The sequence below is a fragment of the Talpa occidentalis genome, unplaced genomic scaffold, assembly GCF_014898055.3.
Source record: "Talpa occidentalis isolate TD23 unplaced genomic scaffold, MPIMG_talOcc4v2.1 talOcc4.7, whole genome shotgun sequence".
In the NCBI taxonomy this organism is placed as follows: domain Eukaryota; kingdom Metazoa; phylum Chordata; class Mammalia; order Eulipotyphla; family Talpidae; genus Talpa; species Talpa occidentalis.
In genome coordinates, this window is record NW_023605083.1 from 60296679 (window position 1) to 60315394 (window position 18716).

The following is an 18716-nucleotide window of genomic DNA, read 5'->3' on the forward strand; positions in this document are numbered from 1 at the left end:
AACCAGTGCTATTGAGATCTTCCTTGGGAGGTTATCACCGAGATTGGGAGATTTAGCATCAAGGTCACAATGGGTCATATCATTTAGACCTTTCTGATAGCAGATAGAGAGGCTGGGATCTTTGCTTGGCCTGTCATTTGCAGGCTTGAATATATAGTTGCAGAGAGAGCTGTGGCAGGTAAGTAAGTGTTCGTGCTTCTAGAGTCAGATCTGCTCCAGTCACTAACTCAGTGATCTTGGAGAATTCATATTCACTCTCAGCTTTCTTCTCTATCAAATAAAGGGATTGTGCCAGAAAGTTTCTCATAGTTTTGACAGCGTAAGTTCAATAATATAGCAAACATTTACTGAGAATCTACTTTGTTTGGGACTCTGGGCTAGAAAAAGTAAATGTAGTGGTCTTCTGGAACTAGAGGGAAAGGCAGGGATAGTGCTGACACAATGTATGTGCTGTACTGGAAATTTATACAATTGATTATTCTAGACAAGGTTCCTACATCCCATTTACATGGGCCAAACAGCTTTCGAAGCAGTGAAGAATGGCGAGTTACATGGCAGTGGTGTTCAGATGAGAAGTGGGGTCAGAGCATATGGAGAGAGATTTATTTGGAGAAACTCATTCAGATCTCAGTGTTGTTGTTGTTTTCAATCTTCACGCAATAGAGCCTCCTGCTAAAGGCGATACAAGATATGGAGGCAGAAGCTCCATAAACAAGCCTGTTATTAATCATTATCATAATGATCTGAACCAACCTGCTGAGCTTTTTGATGTTTGCTCAACTCCAAGGATTAAGATGCAAATCTGGGTGTGATTGCTATCGTTGCTGTGTTAGGATCTGTGTTCCATTACTCTCAGGCTACAAACGACCAAAGGTAACCTTAAATGGACATGTGGGATTTCATCTTCCACCCCGGGGAGCGGTTCTGTATGCCACCCTGGCCCTTAGCCCTGGCCCCCACAAAACCTGGGAAGGCTTTTCTGGATAGAATCCAACCAGGATGGTGTACTTGCCTCCTCTTCTAGAGTCATCTAAAATATTTTCCTGGTTCTTCAAGTTGAATCCCCAGTGGCCATGAGAACTTGCCAAACAAGATACTTTCCAAGAGAAATGTCTTCACAACAAAATCTGTAAAAGATGAAAGTAAAAGGGGGAGGGACTCAAACATCAAAACCCTAGGCACCAACCCAAGACCCAAACACATGGCAAAAGGGTGTCAGGGGACTGCTTTAGCCCTTTAGGTAAGGAGATATGGCCTCAAATTTCAGTCTTGCTTTATGTATGCCCTGGATGGTAGTGGAGTCAGGATCACAGGATTTAGAAAAGGTAAATATTCCAGGTTGTGTTAATGCTCTATGACCTGTCTCACATAGTAATTCCTCTGTGCAACCTCTGTAAAATGAGAATATTAGCATATACACTCCTTATAGGGTCACTGTGATATAGCAATCTTTCTGTAACCGGTGATTATAAATTGGAGGGAAGCTGTCCATGAGCTGAGACAAAGGTAAAAGGAGCAGACACAGCACCTGTATAAGCCCTGTCACTTCTGCCCACTCTTCTGGTTACTAGGAGGGCATAGGAGGTGCTCCCTTCTCATATTTTATCACCAGCTTCATTTGCTCTAGGATGTGACCATGCTGATGAGCTAGCCTGGGAGATAATGGTCTACTACCCTGGGGTTTGGTCTCCTCTGGATCACTGGTGTTGTGAGGTCAGATCATTCATGCCTGTAAAGCTCTTTCCCAATGTAGATTCCTTGAACTTTTCTATCTGGTCTAGTGCAGCATACCTCTGCTGCACCCCCATTCAAAGTTCCCTGACAGCTCTGACTTTCCCTTGGTCCAGACACCAGCTACTGGCTGTTGGGCATGAGTGATGTTGCAGAGTCTTGGAAAAATCACACTTCATCCTGTCCCACAGTGACACTTCCCTATGTCAGGCACACCATACCCAGAGGAGGAACAAGCAAAGACAATGAATAATCCTCACAGGCTAGTAGAGGAGCAGCAAGTCCAGTTTAATGAGAAAATGTAAGAAAACATAAAGGCAGGGGCCTCCCTGGTGGCCTAGGTTAAGTCTCAGCACTATCACAGCAAAGGTCTGAGTTCAATCCTGATCCCCACCAGTTTGCTGACCCACATGGCATAGCAGACCTCTCCTGTCTCACCTGTTGCTCCCCTCAGCAGCATATTTCAGAAAATCTATCTGTTCTGCTCCCCATTTAGTCTATGGTGAATCCTCTCACCCTCCCCACCTCTGGCCTACACCCCAGTTCTTTTATGAATAAATAAAAATATTTTTTTTTAAAAAAGCAACCCAAGCCAAGAGTAAGAGAAAGGTATATTCTACCTCTTAATGTATAAGAAAGAGCTCTGTAAACTGTCAAGCATCCTTGCAGATCAAGGTCAGGGATGGTTGATTAGACCATTGTGATGTAAATACTCTTGGGCTCATATTTTAGTGTTAGAATGAATGTGCTCCTCAAAAAATCCCTGAAATTCTAATGAACAGCCTGATTGTAAGCAGTCTCAGAATTAATTGAAGGGAGATGACTCAATTCAGATAAGTAAAAGGGATGCCCTGAGGAATTTCTCTTTTTGCAATTATCCCACCCTTTTCCCAGGCCCAGTGGAGTACCTGACAGAGTAGAAATCCCATGAAATTAGGAATTTTATTTCATTCTGTCCCTTTACTAGGTACTGCCCAATGATGCTTCATAGGATCTTTCATTCCTCTTCTCCCATTATCTTTTATTTCTCATCTCCCACTTATTATACTTAAACATTTTGTTTATGTGATTTTTTTTCCCAACAGAGTAATGCTACAACTCACTTCTGAGGGAACACAGTCATGCAAACTGTTACGCTTGGTGTCTCCTTTAAGACAACCAGGAATTAATCCTGGCAGGCTTGTTCCTTGGAGGATGTCTCCCTTTAAATCTCCTAAGAGATACAAGTTGCATGTGTGAGTTTATGCGCAGGTCCCCACGTTTTATGGAAATGACACTGAATTATTTTGCAACAAAGGTAGGGCTTTGGATGCTTTTTGGAGGTGTGGCAGAGTGGCAGGATCTGGGTAAACCAGTTGAATGGGTGCACCCCTAAACAGTCAATGGCCTACTCAGGAAAGAACTGGGTACAGAACTAGAATGAATTATGATTACAGAAGATCCTAAGCATTCCTACATATAATTCTGGAAGACTGTGTTCTTTATGACACGCACAAGGAATTTCCCAGCCAGTGGACTGCCTGTTGATCACCAGACTGAGATACTCATACCTTCTCAACTAGATTCTCTTGGCCAAAAGAGCCCTTTACAGAGCTTCTAGCTCAGCAGTTTTGGGACTTCTCATCAGAATCCTAGAGTTTCGCAAAGCTGCCTTGGGTCAATTGAAGGAGTAAGGAAATAGGATTAGATAAGTTCTTGAATTCCCTCCTTCAACTTTCAGCAGCTCTGATTTTGATTTCTATCATATCTTGGGACCCTTTAATGATTTATTTTAACAAAGAAGTATTTCTGCTTTAAAAAGCTTGAAGATAATTTCCTTTTTTTTTTTTAAAAAAAAAAAAAAGATGGATATGTAAAGTGAATCTAATCACTTCAAAGCCGCCAAAGACTCCCATGTCCCAAAATTCATCCCTCTTCCTAGTTGGCCAGTTTGCCACTCCTGTTGAGATGCTTTCTTTTCTTGGCTTCCACAACAACATATTCTTCCAGAATTTGTCCTTTGATACTGGCTTCTTCCTCTTCATCACTTTTGCTGGATCCCTATGCTCTACCACTAAATGCTGTTCTTTCCATGGCTCAGCTTTGGGACTCTATCTCTTCAATTAATGCTCTCCATAGGTTATCACACCTGCTCCCCTAACATTACATACTATCTGAATGCTAATGATTTCTACTTGCATATCTACAATTCTGATCTCTTCTACTGAATTTGAGACTTGTGTATCAACATTTTTGTCTTCTCAACTTGGATATATACTAGTTATCTCAACATTGTGCAGGCAGAAATCTTGAAATTTCACCTCCAGTCTCTATCTTGCAAATCTATTAACTGACAGCTACTCAAGGGGTATGGGCTAGAGTAGTATTTATTGGTGGCAATGTGTTGTCAACAGGGTTGTTTCAAACACAATGGGCAAAAATATAGGAACCATATTTGATTCTTCTCTTTCATTCATCCCTACATTCAGCTGATGAGCATCAGGACTCTGCTTTATCAAGACCTTCCCTATAGACACCATTTGAACTTACATTATTAAGTTCTCATCTGCATTAAAGGAATAGCCTGTTAATTGGCCTCATTCCTTGTTCTTCTGCCTCCATTCTCTTATACTTCAATGGAATCTTCCAAAAGTATAAATCAAGCTACATTAATCTCCTGTTCAAAATTTTCCAATACCCACCTGTTGTACTTAGTACAAAATCCTCATTCCTTCCTTTGCTGGAGAGTCCCTGCCTTCCTCTATGACCTTAAGTAAGTACTACTTGTACCCTTACTTCCCAAGTTCTAGGCACATGGGCTTTTTTTCTGATCTAAGCTCAGTTTTACATCTTGCTCTTATAGTAGCTGCCCCCTCTGCCTGGAATGTTCTTCCCTAGGTCTCAAACTACAGTCTAGCTGTTAATGTTGGTTTCAGAGAAAACTTCCTTGACCTATTTTTCAAATATAGTCTTCTCAGGCACATTTTAACATGTTCTCTTGTTGCATTTCAACCATAGTACTCATAACTACCCAACTTTTCTTACTTCTTTCTCTCTTATTCATTCTTTGATGCACCGTCTCACTCCACTCAAGGTCCATGAAAATAAGAAGCTTGCCTGTCTTGTGCAATGCTTTCCCCCAGACTCCTCGAATAGTGTTTGGGATGTGATTGATGTTCAATAAGAACATACTGAGCAAATGAATGGGAGTGATGTGTGCAAGGATAAACAATCCTGGTACAAGCAGACCACTGCTTAGGATGCTAGACTCCCACTGTTAATTTACCCAATGTTTGTTCTCTTCCATGGAGTATAAGAAACAAGTAAAGTTCCTAGGGGTTTAATCTCGAGTCATGCAGATATTTTACTGCCTAGAAAATAATCTACTTACTCAATAAACATTTATTGAGGACCTATTACCTAGAACTGTTAGGCACCAGGAACATAACTATGAATAAGACACAGTTCCCACCCTTTTTTCTAGACACCTTACCAGAGGATGACAGAATTAAAATTTTAGTGACATAATTATAGTAGCAAGCACTCACTGAGCACTTACTATGAATGGGATTCTCTTCTGAAGGCTTTGAGAGCTCAATGCGTTTATGTCTTACATAAACCCATGAAGAATTTACTATTATTCCCCCTGTTTTACAGCTGAGGAAACTGAAGCATAGATTAGGCAGTGTGCCCAAGGTCAGAGAACAAGCAGGAGCAGAGCTGGGTTTGAACTCTGGTAACCTAGGGAATGCCTTCTCTTGGCCACTGAGCTGTACTTCCTTTCTCACGCAGGTGTGTGGAGAGTGACACAGGGAATTGCTCCCTCTGTCCTTGATGGCAAGGGAGTGTCAGCGATGTCTTTGCTGTAGAAATGACATTTCAGCTTGGATCTTAAAGGCTGAGAGGGTGCTCCCCTCCAGGGAGAAGTTATGGAATATGCAAATAAAGAGAACAGCTGTGCAAAGCCAATAAGTTGTAAAAAGGCCTAATGGTCCTGGAAGCCTCACACAGGAGTTGATGAGGTTGGCACATGGTGAAGACTGGGAAGGGGAAGGGAGGTAAGCTAGAGAGAAATGCAGGTACCAGGAAGCAAGGTTTCCCCTGTTGCAGGTCAAGGAGAGTGTGTATTATACCTTTGGCAGTGGGGACCAAGTGGAGACTGTCCAGTCAGCAAGTCAGAGTTACACATTCTAAAGTTGCTTTAGAAATGTCATGGGGTATGTGCAAAAGGCACACAGGAGAAGGGGAAAGCAGTGGGGAGACTACTCAGGAAGTTCTTGCAGTAGTTCAGGAAGGAGATACAGAGGACCTGCAGGGTATCAGTGCTCCTCTCTCCCACAGGTGATCAAGGTATGTCTGGTGCGGTGTGTGGAAGGAGAGAACAGCTGCTTGGGCTAAATGTGCTCGCCCAAGGCATTTTCAGGCCATTTCCCCATCCTCCAGAGAAGTCAGCAAAATCTCCCTGGCTCTCGCCTTGGCTCAGCTGCTCACCCTCTGACTCCAGGCAGCTGTTACAAGGGCTGCAGAGCCAATTCTGGAGGGGACAGAGACTCCTCAGCATTGCTGTGGCTTCAGGCTCTGCTAAGAAAAGGATGGTGTCACCTTGATAATGGCTGTGCCTCAATTTGGCACAGAAATGATGTTAGTGCGTTTTTGTCCTGCCTGTCTATCACCGCTCTGTCACAACAGGTTTTAAAAACATGCTGAGGTCACATGAGACCACGTTAACTTGTTTGATGGTTATTATCATTTTGTTATGCTGCGACTGGTTACAGGGGATGAGTTCTTTTGGTACTGAGGCAAGAAAGCATGGGAAGTTCCATTATTTCTCTCTAGCTGTTGAATGGAAATGATCAGAGAAGAAAATATCAATTTCAACTGTTGTTTACAGATCACCCCTCGCCCTCAGGAAAAAGTGATCACTGTTGTTTTCTCCCACAGAACTCAAACTCAGTAGAAAGAGGAGTTTGGGTTTTGAATTTTTTTTCAGTGGCACTATTTCCACCTCTCAAGTTTACGTTATTAAATTGGCTATAATAAATTTTGCAACTTTTGGGGGGGTGGGGGGCGGGAGGGGAGGGATTGGGATCAGAATGGGGGGGTTGCAATTGTATGGGGAATATGAAAATAAAATTTATTATTTTAAAAAAAAAGAAAGAAATCCTAAATACAAAGCATTAACTAATCTCTCTAAGTTGTTTTCTAAAGTGAAGATCTGATGGGATCCAGCTTGAGAAGCTATTTCCTCTTCTCTTGTCCAGCCATCACATAGAAATTGTCCTGTCATTTACTCCCCTACCTTTTCTCACCTCAACATGTCCCAGAAGCTCCATGCATCTCAAGTTGCTGTTCAAGGCAAACATCTCAGGACAGAATCTGGGAGTTTAAAGGACTTCGAAGGTGGTTTGCTCCCAGGATCTCCCCAGTTTTAAGTAAATTAGATTGTTTTCTACTAAGCATCTGGAACACTGGCTATGTGCTATATTTCAACTCCTGATCCCAGTATTAAGAACTTTAATTGCTATGACAGAGTGGTTACAACAAAATCTCACTGTCATCGACTTTCTTGTTTTTGTGATTCAGTATACTGTGATTCTATCTACATAATGCATGCTTGGAGAGAGGTGCAAATGCTGGGGGATTCCACTGAACTTACCACATTGGTGAAGGATGTGAGCTAACTGTGATGACTGACTTCATAGGCTGAAGAATTATGGCAACAGATTAAATGTGTGTTAAGAAGATTGTGGCTAGCACTACTTGGCACAGGAGTTTTAAAAAACAGTGATTGAAATGCAAGTTATAGGAGATGTTTTAAGGGAAAAAACTTCCATTATGTACTAACTGTGGGATATGGTACCTATTTTTTGTCTTGGCGATTCATAATACAGTAAGAAATTATTCTGTCCAATTTTGTTTCAATGCAACATGACAAAGAACCGTGTGTGTGTGTGTATGTGTGTGAATGTGAATGCCAGAAATGAATGATTTTCTAATGTTGAGCTAACAAATGCAAGTCACGTGCCCACATCTGATCCAGTTCCTGTGTGGATTTTGCACACAAGTTCTATTGCCTTTAGCTCTTTTCTTCCACATCTTCCTAAGCTTTTTGGTAGTTGTAAGCTCATTTTCAGGACTTCTTCCAGTTTCACATCTCCCCCTGCCACGGCATTTCCCTTCAGCATCTAATTTGTGGGAAGAATGCTGCTGGTTTTCTCCCACCTCTCGTTCGCATCCCATTTGGACTGAATCATCAGCAGGGGCCCACACGGCTCTCTCCGTCCACAGTGAAGAAACTCAAGCTTGAGTCCAAAGACTTTTCTCAGGTGCTTTTAACCTTTCTGATCCAGTTGGTGTTTCAAAATTATTTCATAGGGGAAACATATTTTTCTCAAGATTTTAAAATATGAAACCCTCAGATTGTCCTCCCAGTGTCCTGCTCCCCCTTCTCTGCTCCTATACAGCCCACTTTCTTTCTCCCACATTCAAATAATAGCTACTACCTATTCAACATATATTATGCAAAGATATGCAAACTATCTTTATGTGTTTTATCTCATTTCACTTTCACAATAGAGATTGGGAGTAGTAGCTCCATTTTACTGTTGAGAAACCAAAGTTCGGAGAGGTCAAGATATCTGCTTAGGGTCACATAGCTTGTAAGTGTCACGATAAGAAATTGCATTTGGAGTTCTCAGTCTCTGTATCATTTTTCTCTCCTCCGATATCTCAGACTGGGGTCTGGTACCCTTGCATGAAGGAGCTGGCAAACTGCTGGCCAGTCATAAAGAATCTACTAGACTCTCTCCTCTACTTAAACATGATAAGGAGACAGTAAATACTTTAAAATATTTTCATGGTAAAACAAACTTTTAGTGCATAATTTGGCCTGGTATACATATTTCAAAAATAATTTTTAAGATGAAACTGGAAACTGCAATGAAATATTGTGTTTTGGGAGGTAGCATTGAGCCAAGCTCCTAAACTCCCAAGAATATCAGTTTGTCCTTATTTACCATCAGGGCTACATCATGGAAAATGGACTTTGCTTACATCTTGCTACTTTCCATTATTGAAAACACTGTGTAAGGTTCTAAACTCAACGCTTGTCTAGTTTGTCTGACATTTTATTGTAGTGATGTCATTTACTCCACTGACCTATCTACCTTCCAATATCGCTTCTAGAGGATGCCTTTGATTCACTTAGCCTTTCTCATGAGAACTTGATGATTTATGTACTAACAGCCTCCCAGCCTAGAGCACATCTCTACTTTTGTCCATCTCTATCTCTCCCTATGTCCAGAAACATCAAATAAAACACGTAAGAAATGATGCACTCCTTCTGTATCCCTCATAACATGTTTCTTCTCCGCGAATTTTCTGCTGTTTCCTCATTCTTTTTTTTTTTAAAGATTTATTTATTTATGCATACTAGAACTGGGGTGTCTGCCACAGGTGCAGGGGGTGAGAGGATTCACCAGAGACAGAGTGGAGAGCAGAACAGGCAGAATGACTGAAATACACTGCTGAGGGGAGCAGTGGGAGACACAGGAGAGGTCTGCTGCACCATGTGGGTTGCTCCCTGGCCGGCTGGGGATCAAACTCATGTTGCAGAGGCTGCAGATAGCTTCATAATGCTGTGCTTACCCCCTTGTGCCACTAGGGAGGCCCTGTTTCCTCAATCATTCTTGCCTGAAATATGAAAACTTCCTTGGACTCCACCTTTGTTTATACAAGCACTGGTATAGTTGAGAGAATTAGGACCAAAGTACACTGCTGCAGGAGAGGTCTGCGCGCCATGTGGGACCCTCCTCCAGTGGCCGGGGAGCAGCCGGGGATGGAACCGGTGCTGCAGAGGCTGCCAGCAGCTTCGCAACCCAGCGCTCAACCACTGCGCCACCGGGGAGGCCCTTGGACTCCACCTTTGATAGCATTTGTAGAGTTGCAACCACCTTTTGTCCAGATATCCCCCTCACTGCCCTTTGTGGCCATATGGGGTTAGTCCCTCATTAGTCCTTGCTAAGGTCAATGGTTCTCAAATGGGTAATTTTGCCCCCACCTAGGGAACCATTTGCAACCTCTGCAGACATTTTTGATCGTCATGCCTGGCACCCAATGGGTAGAGGTCAAGAATGCTCACTAAACAAACACAGGACAGCCCCTCACAACATGGAACTTCCAAAGTCAAAAGTGTTGAGAGCCTCCCACTGTCTGTGAGAAAATCTTAATCACTGGGTTCCTCCTCTCTGCTTCATCCTCCACCAACCTGGCAGATTAAGGAGTCTAATGCATTTATCTTCAGATGTCACCCCCTGCTGAAACTTCTCCATGGCTCCTAGTAAATCTCTAGACCTGTCACTCGAGATTCTCCGGAAGAGTACCAGTCTTAGCACCCACTCCTTCCCTTCACACCATACCATCTTATCACATTTCTTACACCTTCAGGCTCTGTCCTCTACCCTTGATGTCTTTGTTTATTCTCCTTCACTCTCACCTCTCCTGTTTGTCTATCAAGAGCCTGCCTCCTCCTTGCCATCCAACCTCAAGAGTCACTTTATTTTCTATCCTTTCCCATGTCTCTCAGATGTCAATCCTTTTCTCAAGTCTTCTCTGTGTGGAACACCACCAGCAAGCGTATTCCCTTGAGGACAGCAAGCGGGCCTGGCTGCTTACACTCAGGTTTGCACTGCCCTAATCATCACTGGCTTTTTTCAGGATCACAGTCATAAGGGAGAAGTGGGAGGAATGTGGCAGAGAGTGGCATTCATAGAAGAGGGGGAGGGGAGGCATGCAGACAAGGAAGGTGTGATCTCAGCACTGAGAATGGGTGGTTTGGCTCCATTTGCTTCTCATACCCCCTTTTCCATCATAGGGTCACTACACCTTCCTCAATTTTCTGTCCCTCCCTCCTCCTATTGTTTCCTTTTTTCTTTCTTTTAGAACATTCATTCTCAAAGCAAGAGCAGGCTATTACCACCAAGAGGATAAAAGTGGGTTCTTAGATGTGAAAAACTTAGATATTACAAAGGTTTGTGGCTTCAAAAGGGCAACCCTTCAGCCTCCCCGATGGCACAGCGGTTGAGCGCTGGGTTGCGAAGCTGCAGCGCCAGTACAATCCCTGGCTGCTGGCGAAGGTCCCACATGGCATGCAGACCTCTCCTGCCATGCCCACTGCTCCCCTCAGCAGTGCATTTCGTCAGTCTGCCTGCTCTGCTCCCCGTTCTGGCTCTGGTGAATTCTCTCACACTCCCACGCTTCTGACTGTACCCAGTGCTTGTATAAATAAATAAATAAATCTTAAAAAAAAAAAAGTGCAACCCTTCCCAAAGAAATCTTATTAATTTCTCTCATTAGAGGCTAGTCTATTAATGCACTGTTTCTCTTTGTGGAAAGGGGTGGCAATAAAGTTTTTTTTTTTTTTTTTTTTGCTAAGGTAAAGGGCATATGCATGTACAGACTTTTATATTTTTAAAGTCCACAGAAAAATTGTAAAACATTCCATTCTTTTCCTTGTAAATAACCAGAAAAAATATAAAGTACTTCAAATTTGATTATTTGCTCACCTATTATTTTCTCCATTTTGTCAATAAGGAAAATTGACTCCAAAATGAGTTATAGCAGGTCCTTGAGTAAATGTCATTTTGTTCAATGTTGTATTATTACAAAGCAAAAATGGGTTGAATGAAGGCATGGAATGAAATTCAAGGGCCTGCTTTTGTTATATGTAGTTTTGTTTAAAGTCACAGTTTCCAAGAACCTATGGATGAAGTTAAGCAAAGATTTAATGCACTTTCATTCAATAAGATCTCAACTGAAGGCCTACGAATGCCTTGGGTTTTCAAGTGTAAGGTAACTAATACATGTAAAGCATTTAGAAGCAAGGCTGACACATGTTAGGCATTCAAGAATATTAGCCAATAGCATCACCAGCAGTAGCAGCACCTTTTATTATTATTTTTACTACATCCCAGGTTCTGTGGTGAGGTGCTGGAAATTAAGTGGTGCTGAAGAAAACACATGAGTCTCCACCCTAATGTAGCTCACACTCTAGTGGGAGAAACAGGAAATCACCATAGGATGCATAATTGCAAACTGTGGTCAATGCAGGGAGGTAAGAGAGTGTTGCACAGGAGGAACTGATTTAGTGGCAGGGTGGAGGGGGCAGGAGGAATGAGGAAGGTTCCCAAGGGCAATGATAATGAACTGAGATCTGAAGAATGAGTTGAGTTAAGAGGGTGAATTAGGATGTGAAAATTGCTCCTGTGGAAAAAAACAAACTAGATGAGGGCTTCTGGGCAGAAGGGAGCATGGAGCCTTTGAAAGACAGAAACACCACTGTGTCTGGAGCCTAGAAAGCAAGTTGGGGGACACTCAGGGGTAGATTGTAAGAGGCAGATTGAGCACTGTCTGCCTTGGCAGGAAATTTAGTTTTATCCTAAGATAAATGGGAATCTAGTGAAGATTTCTAAGTACAAGAGTGACATAGGTTGCTGCATCAAAAATGGATTGGGTGAAGAACAATGTGGGAGAAAAAGGCAGTGATTCATTAAGAGTTTTTGCAGTAGTTCAGGTCTAAAGTGGTAATGGTGGTGATGGAAAGAGGTCTATAAACTGTATGATATTTAGAAGACAAAACTAGTAAGAATAGACGAGTGTGGAGGTGAGTGAGAGGGAGATGTCAAGGACAAGTCCCCCTGCTGAGGGAACTTCACAGATGATGGTGACATGTCTGAGGCCACTAAGTCAGTACTTAGCAGAGCTAGACCTACGACACAGGCTAAGGCCAATGATCTGTAACATGTAAGAGCAGGGGAGCAGTGACCAATATTGGTCTACTTTTGGTCCATTTCCCTTTGAAATATTTTAGTCTTGGATATGAACCTCCTGGGAAAGTTCTCTTAAAGCTGGAAGCATCTAACAACCTTGGACTTAAGAGTTAGGAAAGCCAGACTAAAATTCCCCTGGTGTGGGCAGGCCACTCAATATTGCTAAGCTGATATCCTTGTCAAAATACACATTTTCAAACAACAGTGTGGGACCTGGGATGATAGAAGGAGTAGTCTTTCTAGAAAGAACAGAATGGGTTGCCTATTCCATTCTGCTCCTCAAGCCACTGCTGTATCTTTGTCATCATAGGTTTTTACTATGATGTGGGGCCAAGGGGAGCTCATGGTTGGATGTCATTTAGTTTGGTGTCCCAGGTGAAGTCACCTGCACTTTCCTGCATGTTAAGGTTCAGGAAATGTGTGTTGACTAAATTTTCCCCCCACCAATCGCTTCCTCACCATCACCAGGTTGGCCATTACAATGTTATCTGTGCTTGAGATCTGGAAATTTAAAATTATAGTTAAGAGCCTCAGGCAGATGATCTTAAAGCTTACAGTGGAAAAGAATCACCTGAGATTGCTTTTTAAACTACATCTTGCTGGGCCCCACCACCCTAGCAATTCACACTCAGAAAGTAGGATGTGGCTGAGGAAGCTGTGTTTTCATGAGCTCTCACAGTGAATCAAAGGCTGCTGGTATAAGCACTACACTGACGAGGCCTAGCGTGGAGAGCCCATTAGGCTGTGGTTCTATGAGGGCAGAAACCCCATCTGGTTCACTAAAGCAGGGCCTAGTAGCATGCTGAATAAACATGAGTTATATTTAATAAGCACTGAGTTTCTTCAAATTGAATTATTGTGCTGTGGTCCTATTTTCCTTCCCATACATCCCAAGTCAATTGTTGACGAATCCATTACAGTTGTAGGAATGATGGATTTTAAAGAGAGGCAAGGTTCGGGAAAATGTGTGCATGTGTGATATTAGCAGTTATGGAAAACCCTAAGCACTACCAAGCAGGCTGAAAGGATTTGAGTTTCCCATCTGCAAGGAACTGCTGCTTCTGATGGGACTTTATTTCAATTCAACCATCCACCCAAGGTCTTCAGTGAATTATGCAACTAAAAGTAAATAAATGTGGGCCCAGCTGGACAAGGCATGAATCTCAACCCTGACACATTCTCCTGAGGGCCAGAAGGCCAAACTCCAGAGGTCTCCTTGCACCCTCAAGGCAGCTCCCAGAGGGCTTCTTCTTGGCCACATAGATTTCCATTCTGCTCACTGGGCTGTCTCACCTACAGCAACTCTTCTGTGCATTTCCATCCTTGCAAGTGAAATATTCCAAGAGCTGGAGTAGAACGTCAACAAGCTTGCTCTACCTGTCCCCTAATCACGGCCCTCAACAAACTTTCTTAGGTAACTCATATCCCGATACATATTTGAGAAGCAAAATTTTGAAACAAATCATACAAGTGGTAGACACATGATTTTTAAAGTAACATGTGAAAGAGGATATACTGATAGGAAACTCAGGAGGATGAGCAACAAGGCCTTTGAAATAACAAGGGAAACGACTCTGAGTCTTTTCCTTGATCCTAACCAAGCCACCCACTATCGCTGACTCTCACCGCTTACCCCTTTATTTCCAGTGCCTGTCCCACTTCTTTCTTCCAGACTGGAAGCTTTCTGAAGGAACCCAATTTTGGCTGTGATCATAGGGTCAGTGTCAGTTTATAAAAGGCCACCAGCTGGATACAAAGAACGTAGAAGCAGACAAAACCGGGTCTCAATCCTGGATCCCCTACATGAATGACCTGGTAAAATCTCTACATGGATAAATCCCCATGTCATGTTCTGAGCCTTCCAGATGTGGCATGAAGATGAAGACACAGAGAAAGATTTCAAATGAAGTCTGACTTGGACCTAGAGTCAAGTCTGTTCTGTTTTGTTTTGTTTTTGTTTTTCAAATCAGAGCCAGGCCTATGAGCAGGACGCTGGCTTGCTGGCTTCAGAGAGTTGTTTGCTAAGGTTTATTTTAGCATCAGAATTCCCACTCCCCTTTTGAAAATATGGATTTTAAATTAAAATGCATTTGTTTTCTCCTTTATATTCTGCAAGCTTATAATATATCCCATTGTAAGTCTGAAAGCTCTTGCTAAAGACATTTGTTGGATGAGTAAATGTCTAAGGACACTTGCTTGCAAAAGTCACTGCATGTAGTTTACAGGGCAAGTCAGTAAGTCCTGGCCTGACTTGAAGGTATGCCAAGGTAACAATCTTCCCTACCAGGACAATCCCTCTGCATTCTGAGTGGGGGGCCTTGGTTCCCCAAACTGACATTCAGCAGATGTCTCCTGGTTTTCTCATAGTGTCAGTCTCTGGATGAATATAAAGCAGGTCTGAGATGCTATGAAGAGTAGTAGGAACAAGTTCACTGGCAACTTTTCTTGGAAGTACAGTCTACTCCCAGACTCCTGTGTCACCATCCAGCCCATGCTATGAGCACACCCTCTTCTTTGAAATGTGCTTAGAATATCAGTGCTTTAGGAAAGAATGGCCCAACCCAAAAGGTCCTGATTATTATTCACAAGTTCTACTTGCCACAGAGTTTGGGCTGGGGAATCTTCTGGGCTCCACCCAACCCCACATGAGTTAGAAATGCATTCTCATACAGGACAGAAGGGAAGACATCTTATCAGACAAGATTTTACTGACTAGGAGTAAACCAGTGTTTTAACTCAGACCGTTTGAGGTGAGGAAAGAAACCACTAACCTTTGAACCTATAAACCCATTTCTAACATTCCAGCAAAACTCTCTTATCCAAACATCCAGATTCCTGAGAACTCAGGTTTGGCCTAGAATATGAGTCAGTTATCATGGACGGCTAACATATCAGTGCCTTAGAACAGTGTCGGGGTGAGGATGCTGAGGATGGTGATAATTGTGGCTGTTACTGTTATGGCCGGTGTCACTCTTCGGGGCAGGTATGGGTATCTGTGTCTGCAGCTGTAGTGCCTGACAGTGTTGACTTCTTGGATCTCTTTGCTAGTAGGTTCTCCCTTGCTTCTTGAACTACGACTGCTGTCTCCTGCTGTGTTGCTACCTCTTTGCTTTCCCTTTTCTCTGCATATGTGATGGGGGGTATTTCTAGGGGTTCATGGCCAGCTTTCGTCTTCCCCTTTTCCTAGGGTTGCTCTCCTCTGCTTACTGTAGCGTGACTGATAAGTCCCCAGCATGTTCCTAGTGGCCAGCCCTCCTGCCTACTGTGTTTCCAGCTGCTAATAGTTTCACTGTATTCATATTTCTTTGTCACGGTCAACTTGATCCAAACACATTCTTCTTCTGGACTAATCAGGTCCCACCTACAAGAGCCCCTTTCTTGTCAGTGGCAATCTCTAGTGAATTCAGTTCATTCAGGCTTATAGCTTGGGGTTACCCTTTCCTGGCACTTTGCTTTGTCTTCTGTGTTAATTCTAACAATCAGTCCTTCAAATATCTACTGTAAAAACAAATGCATGTGTATATGTGTATTTCAACGTGCACATACAATGTATATAACATACATAATTTAAGTATGTGTTGAACTACCGTCTCTGAGTATATACACATACTGTGTTTTTATAATAGATACATATTATCTATCTCCCATATTTTTATGTGTTGGTAGGACTTTATTTTTTTTTCTTTGTTTTTATTTTCTCCCCACCACCATCCCTTATCTCCCTTTGTTTTCTCTCTCCCCTCCCTTGCAGCCTCAGAGCACTCACAGTGTTTATTAATGTTCATTAGCATTTGTGTTGGACTTTATCAAATTGTCTCTATGGAAATGCTCAGTATTTGTTTCATCATTCTAGTTTGCTTTAGTAAACATTATTCTCTCAAACGCCCACCATGTTGCTAAAAATGGCTGTGTTTCATCTTTCTTTATGGTTGAACAGTATTTGATAGCATGGATGTACCACATCTTGATCCAGTCACCTACTGACAAACATTTAGGCTGCTCCCATGTCTTAGCCACCGTAAATAATGCTGCTGTGAACATTGTAGGACACAGAGATTTTCGCATTGATGGCTGGACCCACAGGTGGACTGCTGGGTCATACAGTATTTCCATTTTTAACTTTTTAAGGTAAATCCAGATGACTTTCCATAATGGCTGCATCAGTTTTCCTTCCCACCAGCTGTATAATAGGGTTCTTCTTTCTCTGCAGCTTCTCCAGCACTGGCTGTTGGAGGTTTTTTTAAATATGTGCTGTACTCAGGGGTATGAGATGGTTTCTCTCTTATTGGAAGTGATGATGAACACTGTTTTATGTCTTTTGGCTTTCTTGATACCCTCTTCAGTGAATTATCTGTTTTTATCAGCTGTTCATTGGTTGTCTGGCTTTTTTATGGCTGAATTGTAGGATTTTAGAAAAACGTATCTTGAATATTAACCACTAGTTATATTAGTTATATATTGTGTGGATATTTTCTTCCATTTACTAGGATGTCTTTTAATATTCTTGTATTTTCTTTCATATGTAAAAGCTTTTTAACTTGAGGTAATCCCAGGTGTGTATCTTTGTTTTTGTTTTGCTTGCCATAGGGGTCCAATCTCCAAAACTTCTTTACATCTTTATTGCTGATGTCAGGGAACATATGGCCAATGTATCTATAGCCCACATATTATTCCATCCTTTCCTCTCTGGTCACACTATGATCTAGACGAGGTTATATCAGAAATATCTTTACTCTCTTCCCTTGTAGTTCATGAATCCTTAAGAGCAATGACCAAGTCTCATTTGTTTTGACATGCTCAGAGTCTAAAAGGATCTCATCAATATTTGTGTTTATATGGCCAATGAATGAATAAATGAATGAATGAACTAACATTCTACTATTTCCACCACTAATTTCCCCCCCTCCCTCTGGTCATGCTCAGTTAGCAGTTACCTCCTAAAAATTCCATCTTTATCCGGTTAGCCTCTTGCTTAAAAAAAAAAAAAATCTATCACTCTTCAGGACAGCTTTCCAGCCACCCCCATCTTATTATCTTGCTCTGTCTAATGGCCTGCTCAATGCCACCTCCTACTCTTGTCTGCATAAATCCTAATGTCTGGCAGGGTGGACTTATATCAGACACTGATTTTCTGTACAATCATTCTTTCTAAGCCTTGCTTGTGACTTTCCAACCTCTCTCTGTCCATTAAATCTGACCCATCATTCAATGCCCATATCCCAAGCCTTAGCAATAATACAGCCCACATAGACACAGTGCCTTTTCAGAACTTCCCACACCCACAATACCTCTGCTTGGCTTCTCACCAAATACTGCCTATATTATGAACTGTCAATTTATAAGGTCTTGAAAATAGGAGCTTTACCTTATGTTTCTTTTGGATCTGGACCAAAAACCCAAATTTTGTCAAAGTGGTCTTGTTTAAGGAACTAAATGCAACATGGATTTACAGAAGATAATTCCCTAAAGTGTAAAGCTGAGTCTGGCCCTTCTTGTTTCCATCTAACCACTACATTTATTGCTTTAGATATGGAGCAGATTGAAGGAAATTCTTTGGGTCTCCTATATATGTTGCATAACATGTATATTCCAATAACGGTGACAAAGAAGGTGGCAGCTAACAATTTGAGTTCTTACTGTTTCCTAGGCAAGGTACTGTACCAATATTTTAACATTTTTATTCAATTGTCAAAAAGTCCTATGAAATAAGCTCTATGATATTTACAGCTGAAGAAATAAAGTTTTAAGCATGCATCCAACTGACTTGGTTTTATGCCCAGTGTTAGATGATGGAGATACAGAGGTGAATCTGGCAATTTCTCCCCTCAAAAAATTTTACAGTCAAAGAAGGAGGAAGAAAATGAATAATATGATTCAGTTTAATAAGTACAATATCAGGATTAGTTAGCCTTCCTTTTGTCAAATGAAGGAAGTAAGCAAGCCTCTCCATTGCTGAAACAATGCCTTAAAAATGTCAGCACTAACTTCTGCAATCTCCCTCCTAATAACTATAACCCTAGTTCAGTTATGAGAAAACATCAGCACATCCCCATAAAAGAATATTTTAGAATATACCTGGCCAGCATTCCCCTAAGTTATCAAGGTCGTCAAAAACAAGGAAAGTCTGAGGATTGTCACAACCAAGAAGAGCCTATGGAGATATGAGTAATTTGTGTTATC